Source organism: Pteropus alecto, unplaced genomic scaffold (assembly GCF_000325575.1).
Source record: "Pteropus alecto unplaced genomic scaffold, ASM32557v1 scaffold411, whole genome shotgun sequence".
NCBI classification, from domain to species: Eukaryota; Metazoa; Chordata; class Mammalia; order Chiroptera; family Pteropodidae; genus Pteropus; species Pteropus alecto.
Genome location: NW_006430738.1, coordinates 71,322 through 79,540, shown reverse-complemented (window position 1 = coordinate 79,540; position 8,219 = coordinate 71,322).

The window sequence follows — 8,219 nt, the reverse complement described above, 5'->3', positions numbered from 1 at the left end:
CCTTCTATTTGCAACGACATGGATGAACCTAGAGGTTATTATGCTGAGTGAAATAAGTCAGACAGAGAAAGATAAATACCATATGATTTCACTTATATGCAGAATCTAAGGAACAAAAAGAACATACTAATCAAAAACAGACTCACAAATATAGTGGACAATTTGGTGATGGACAGAGGGGAGGGAGTTTGGGTGCAGGCAGAATGGGGTGAAGGGTTAAAGAAGTACAAATTAGTAGTTGATAGATGGGGATGGGGATGGGGAGCATGGCAGAGGGAATGCAGTTAGCATTAATATGATGGCTTGGTGGAGGGCCAGTGGAGGGAGGGAGCAATTGGGGGGATTATTTTATGAACTATATAGATGTCTACAAATGTATTGTGTATATTTGAAACTAATTTAAACAAATAAATATTTTTAAAATAATACTAAATAGAAGAGTGAAACTGAGCAGGAAATGGTGCTTGGGAAGAAGAGAAAAGAAAAGGTATTACGCACAGGCTATCTGGGACTAAGGGTGATGTTTAAAAAAAAAGGAATACCAGCATTATTGACTAGTTTCGGCCTCAGAAACACTACCACTGCCCTTGAATGCCTTGTTGATGTTAAAAGTAAAAGATAGTTCACCAACTGGCAGTATTGAGGGCTTCCGGTCAACTTGAGTGCCATATAGAGCTTCCTCCTCAGTGTCTTCTCTCTCTGCTTCATGGGAGTTTTCAGCTTGGCCCTATAGTTAAAGCAATGGGCTGGGCCTAATCCCAGCCAAAATTGTGAAGTTGGATAATGCTCACCCTCTGGGCCTTTCTCCCTTTAGGTCACCCTCCAACTCACTCAGTCTTCACTCAAGGAAGTTCTCCCATACTCATCACTCCCACCCCTCCACATCTAAGCTTGTGCTGGTCCTACCTATGCAGATATAAACAATCAAACATAGTATTAGCTAAGTGGTCTTCAAAGTGTGTTCTCAGATAAGCAGCATCGGTATCACCTGGGAACTAACTAGAACTAGAAACTAGCCCAAACTCAGACCTACTGAATCAAAAACTCTAGGGGTGGGGACCAGCCATCTGTGATTTATTGAGCCCTTTAGATCAGGGGTCCCTAACCCCTGGGCCATGTACCGGTACCAGTTCATGGCCTGTTAGGAACCAGGCTACACAGCAGGAGGTGAGTGGCAGGCAAGCGAGCAAAGCTTCATCTGTATTTGCAGCCGCTCCCCAGAGCTAGCATCACTGTTTCAGCTCCACCTCAGATCATCACGCATTAGATTCTCATAGGAGCACCGGTGCCTGGTGCCAAAAAGGTTGAGGACCGCTGCTCTAGGTGATTCTTATGGATGCTAAAGTTTGAGAAATAGTGCTTTAGAATGGATTAGTGGTCGTCTTATACTACAGATGAAGTTAGATTTTAGCATCTCCTACCCCCAGTAACCACTTATTATAGGTTTATTTATGCTTTCCAGCTACCAAATACCTACATAATTTCCAGGCCCAGTACAAAATGAAAACATGGGGCTCTTATTCAAAAAACAGTAAAATAGTGTCAATAAAGGTTCACATAAGGCTTTTTCTTTCTTCCCCATCTCCCTCAACTTGTCATGGTATTTTCTTTTGTAATTTAATATTCTAATTAAAGAAAAATTAAAATTTGAAATGATTAGCATAAATTGTCTTTATATTATGCAATGTCAGTTTTAAATGCAAATATTAGAACATTTAACCCATATGCAGAATCACCAAAATTTCACAATTTGTATTTCAAGGCTTATCTCTGGAAGGTGCCTCTCAAACTGGCCTGAAGAGATGGACACAAGTCAGATTCAAGAAGATTGAAAGGAGGGAAAGATTTTTGGGAAAGAGGATCTCCAGTCACAGAACTAACTGACGGAGCTCTCCGGTGATATTGACCCAACCAGACCAAATCAGGCACCCAAGACTATGCCCTTAGGAGGATGCACTCACTTGGGCTTGACTTTTGACAAGTTTCTTCTCCCACCAGCTGCTGGATCAACACCCCAGCCAGGAAGCGGGGCCTGAGAAAGTCCAACTAGCATTTCCCTTCCTTCGGTCTGCTACTTTAAAATTCCATGCCAGGATGCACTCAGTACCTGGATCAGGGTGGGCAAGAGATGTGTTCCCATTGAGACACAGTTGCCATCAGACATTCCATGGTACTGTCATACTGGGGCAAGGACAGCCCCCACCATGCTCACCCAGGGATGCTGCAAGGAACACACAGCCAACCTTGCCCTCCTCACACTCACACCCAGGCCCTTGTCAGGGACAGAGGGCTTTAGCTGTTTGGGCTGAGGTAGGAAAGGGGAGGCAAAGTAGGGCTTAGGGTATCAAGGGCAGGAGAGCAGACAGCTGAGAATCTACTCCAGGCGGGTGGAAGAGGTGGGACCTTCACTGAGTTGAGGCTCCAAGCTCCTTGCATGTGCCCCATTGTCCTTTGGATGTCACTTACAAAACACAAATTCAAAAATAAAATTATTAAGAACTTGAAAACAGCAGCCACATAGCATTAAACCCTTCTGAGCATTGGCCCTGTGCCACTGCATTGATCACATGCTTATGAAGCCAGTCCTGCTAGCTAGTCCTGAAATGAGTAGGGTGAAAACGGACCAGCTCAGTGGCCTACTTATCCAGCCTCCATACTCCCTTAGGAATAGAGTCCCTCAACCAGTCTCACAAGAACCTTCAGAATCTAAACCTTGACTACTTCTCAAATTTTAACTCTACCCAGTATCTCCACCACAACTATAAGGTTCTAACCAAACCACACTACTAGTAGTTGCTTGGAGCACAAAGCTTATTCTCAAATGCCTTTTGCTTTAGCTTCTTCCTAGAATGCTTTCTACTTTTCACCACTACCTCCTGTACCCGTCCACCCGCACACCCCACACCCACCACTTCTTTCCCCTCACTAACACCATCTTTCAGGTAAGTACTCTAGATGTGTCAGATATTCTTTGGGGTCCCATACCATACTGCATTCATCCTGCTTGTAGGAATTAAAGGTGCCTGCTTCCCTGCCTGTTCCCACAATAGCTTTAAACTCCAAGTAGGCAGAGATAGTATCTTGTTTGCTGCTATATCTTCAATGCTTGGCAGAATATTTGCAAGAATAGGAAACAGTGATACTAATTAAATGAGTGACCAGTCCAAGCTGTAACACTCACAGTGTACTGTCAGTGAGAAAACCGCCTGTCCAAGCATCTTATGACTAAATGTTGTAATCTTTTCTTCTCTGGGTCATACACACAACACCACTTCCTTTTTTTAGATTATTTTTGTATCTGTTGGATAATCTTAAGTGACTGAAGTTTACAGGACTAATTTCAGATGAGATGAGTGCCATGCTATAATCACAGTCTCATTTCTTTAATTGAATTTATATCTTAAAGCTTTAAAAGAAAATCCTTTCTCCCATCTTTCATTTTCTTCAAAGGTATTTATGATAACTTCAGGTGGTGGTGACCCTGGAATTATGATTCTGAAAGCCTTTGGATCATTGGTGCAGAATTTTGTAAACCAGGCTGTGCACAGGTTGGGGTTCTCCAGTCAGGTCAGCATGCTTAAAGGCTTTTGATTTCAAAACTCTTTAAATATAAAAGTAAATAAAATGAATGTCAGTTATATGTGCTCCCACTGAGTACTTAGACATAAAAGTCTTTTATTTTATGAGAATCCCAAAGAAATAACCTGGGATTCACCTGAATCATTTGCCATTGGCTCCTAAGAGGTAGATAAAAATTAGGCAACCACGCAGCATGTGGAGGGCAGAGGATTCAGATGTCTTAGCTACTCATTCCCTTTAGCTTTGGGAGTAGGGAGGACCCTGCTTTGTGTTCCGAGGTCAGAATTCAGAGCCCCAGCAAGAGCTGAAACATGCAGCAGCCAGCCCTCTGAGCTTTCTGCCATCCAACATTCACACTGACTTCACTTTGAGGCTAACAATGGAAAGCTAGGGGTAGATTTTTCAAACTGTGCCTTGTATAAATTTGCTTGGTTTCTGAAGGCTATTTTGAAAGTACATTTAAGCTTCTGGTACTATTGTAAAATTTTAGTTTTGAAAAATATTTAGCTTGTTTGATGAGCATAACTTTCAAAATAATTCACTTTTTCTCTTCTCTTTTTAAGTAACAATGTAATTTTTACCCAATAGCAATGAATTTGTTCTAAAGTACACACTGTCTGTAAGGGAAAGTAAGCCATGATCATGGAGTTTCCTAGAGGAAGAAAACATATTTGTTTGACTTGACCAGATGAACATAACCACAAGGACAGAGAGATGTTTTGTAATTTCTATAGCTTATTATTTTGTTTCTTTAACATTTATTATTCATTTATTTAAATATATCTTCCTACCTATAATATTAATTGAGTCATGATCTGTATGCATGTTTTTTTCTACACTATTAGGACAAAGTTGTTAAGAGCATACACAGTCTCTTGAGCCAGACAGTCTGGATTTGAATGTGAACTCCACCTGGATCTCTAGCTCTGAGTCTCAGTTTCTTCACCTATAAAAAGGGGATAATAATAGTAACTACCTCACAGGATACTATTACATGAGTTAATATGTTTGTAAAGTATATATAAATATATATTTGTGATACCTAGTCCCAAAGATCCAAAGATAATGGCAAATAATTCCACCATTCCCTGTACATGCATGTTGTGCTTTCCAACAAGAGGTGGAATCTTTCCCCTCTCCTTGAATCTGGGCAATTTTCTTTGAGATAAAATGTGGCAGAAGTAATCAGTTCTGAACCTAAGCTTTAAGAGGCTTGGCTACTTCCATTTCTGCTCTCTTGGAACCCGTCTATCATGTTGTGAGGAAGTCCAGGTATAGAAAGAGATAGAAAGAGACCATGTGGAGAGCCTTGGAGGGTGAGAAACCTCATGTAGACAAAGGCCATGTGGAGAACAGAGGTGCTGCAGCCATGGTCTCACTGGAATGTAACCACATGAGCAACACTGATAACATGTAGAGTAATGATTGTTTAAAGCTACTAAGTTTGGGGTGATTAATTATGCAGCAATAGATAACAGGTTCAATTTTATAGATAGATATGGATTAGTAGTTCTTAATGGGGGTGATTCTGCCCACCTGCCAGAGGACATTTGGCAAAGTCTGAAGACATTTTTGGTTGTCACAACTGAGAAGTGGGGCATGATGTTACTGTCATCTGATAGGTAGACACCAAAGATGCTGCTGCTAAACCTCCTACAATAAACAGTATAGTTTGCCACAACCAAGAATTATCTGGAACCAAATGTCAATAGTGCCAAGGTTGAGAAAGTCTGATAGATTAGATAAATATTGAGATTGAGAGTTATCAAAGTTGTCATACAAGCTGGCCTCCTAAGATCCAGTTTTTAAAAGTTAAAAAATAAAAATAGCACTGAAAATTCTCATTGCTTCTCACAAGAGAAGGACAGGGTCCTGGTTAGGGTGGCTAAATGTGATTAGAATGATTGCCCTTCATGGAATCACATGAATCATCTGACTATTGTCACTCTTTTGGTTCTGTCTCTGGCTCTAAATGGCAGAGCCACACGATAGTAGAATTCTGCTCTTGCACCCTCAATCTCCTTAACTCTCCTTAGTCTATCACAACCCATAGGTTCCTCAAACAGTGGTAGAGCTGGATACAGATCCGACTCCACTCCCCAGTGCAAGCCTTCCAGCAGTTTTAGGCTCAGCATAGGAACACACTATTGGGGAAGTCATCCGGTCTAGTCCTGAAAGGAACTGTTATTGAGGATTGGAACTCTTTTTAGGGGGACAAAACTTCAGTGAGGAAGAAGAGTTAATGAACCAATGTGGAGGAAGGCAGGGTACATGACTGAAATTCTCTGGAAGCCACAGGATAAGAGTTAAGAAATGGTTATGGTGGATAGAATGCAATAGAGACCCAGCTTTCTGACAGTCCCCTAATGCTAGTGCACTCTGACTTTGGCATGTTAAAGACTGAGGAGCATGCAGGTCAGCCTCCTGACTATTTTCAGGTCTGGCCAGTGAACAGGTGTCTGCTTATGGATAAGGCTGGAGACTTTCCAACCAAGAATTGCACAGAAGGAGTTGGAGGGCCCCTAGATCCTCATGCAAAATTTCCTACTACTTCTCTGAATTCTACCAGGACCAGGTCATCAAAAGTAGAAATTATCTTTGCCAAGTTAAGTGAGTGGTCATGTTATCTTTTTCCTGGGCTTGCCTTCCACTGGCTTAATCAAAAGAAATCCCTCAAATACCTTTTTCATGAAGATCTAGCCCTGCATGTGTGGTAAACAGCTGTTTGCTTCTCTCAGTGGAGAAGAAAAAATACTTAAGTTCTGGTAAGGCACACACTAGTAAAAATGATAGCTTTTCTCAAATTTAAGTAAAATTAACATTTCAGAAAGAAGGCCATATTTTTCCTGAGCTTTACATACTCAAGGGTACCTCACTACACTCCCCGCTCCACCCTTAGGATCAAATCATTCTTGTGTGGTGGGGCCTTAGACTCACTAAAGGAGCTTTCTAGATTCATATTAGTATTTTACATAAATGTCTGCTCATCATTTGAGCAAATAAAAATTATTGTAATCTTCAGTGTACTTTTCTTTCTTTTATTTATGCTATTCCTTCAGACCTGGGAGATCCTTGTTGTTTGCATATGCCAGATGCTGGATGACTCCATTTGACGGGAAGTTGCTTCAGCACCATCATTATATCATGCAACCGACCCTTTCAAAATGGCTCTCTGTCACCAAAAATATTCTGACCTCTGATATTAGATATGTTGTTTACACACTGTTTTCCAGAGCCAAATTTCAGCCCAACTCCAATCGTGCCACATTTTATAGCCAGCATATGGCAGCTTGGAGTTCAAAGATTGCCATTGTACTGGTTTTGCCCTAGAATCAAGCATCTTCTTTACTGAACAGATCATAAAACAAGCTGTATGAGTTGTTCCATCACAGCACTGGGTTCTGCTCCCATACTAGGCTTTATTCAGGGATACTCTTGCCACATGAAGACTTTCATTGTTAAGGAAACATTTGTGCCTTAAATTTCTCAAAGAGAAGGATAATGAGGCACAAGCTTATATTTTCTAAGATAAGTTTTTATATGCGCATGTTTATCCAAACGATTTAACAGATATGCATTAGAACATTTTTTTCCAGCAAGATTTAAGTAATTAGTTAGTATTCTAGAAACAGTTTTATGACTACTCTTTCAGAAAAGAACTGACTGCTAATTCTCTCTCTGACTTATGACCACTGAACCCTTCGTTCAAGGTTGTCAGCTGAATGAATGTGGAAAGTGTTCCATTTGGAGAGGTCGAAGTTAAAACAGAATTTAGTCTCAGATTTATTTGGCTCTAGTAGAGAATTATCTGCTCCCAATTTTCTTAACTCTTGCCAGAAGAAGCAGGAAAAAAAATAATATCCTGTTATATCTTAGTTATACTCAGAGGATTGGTGAGTTATGAATATATCGAATATAGCTGACATCAAGCAGAGAGTCAGTCAGAACAATACTAGCACACAGTAGGTGTTTAATAGGTATTTGATATTTAAATGACTTATTCAGTGACACCAAATTTGGTGGCAGGCATGGCATCAGGAACCCAGCCACAGAGAATGCCGTCTGCCTCTTAGGCACTCTGTCCTCACACATCGGTTTATTTTTACATGCATACATTTTTTTAAAAAATGTTTTCACCTGTAATTTTAATATCCAGCCAACTGTACATAATGTTTAATAACATCTCATTAACAAATAAACACTTTTAGAAGAATCACAGGGAAGTAACAACTGCTGCTTTTTCCCACAACACCTGATAGAAGGTTTCTCGGTGGGGGCAAATTGAATAACAGTTCTTGCTTACTCCAGTGCCCACAGTCTGAAATTCTGGAGGTAAGTGTCTTTTGCTATAGCCTGATTCTACAAACAATGGCTGTTATGGCTTTAAGTGTGGTGGAAACAAGGCATCAGCATAGGTGACACAAACTGACAGACTCTCATCAGCCTAAAACCATCTCTACCTCTGATTGGCTGCTCGTGGCCTGAAGACTCCCTATCAAGTGCTTTTCCTTTGTGTTAGGTATTGTTCTCTCTTTCTTCTAGAACCAATGTAAATTTCTTGAGATGGAAGAACTCAGGGTCAGTGATACCCAACCATGAGGTGCCAACTGTAATCAATAATCTTTAGTGGCAACATGGAG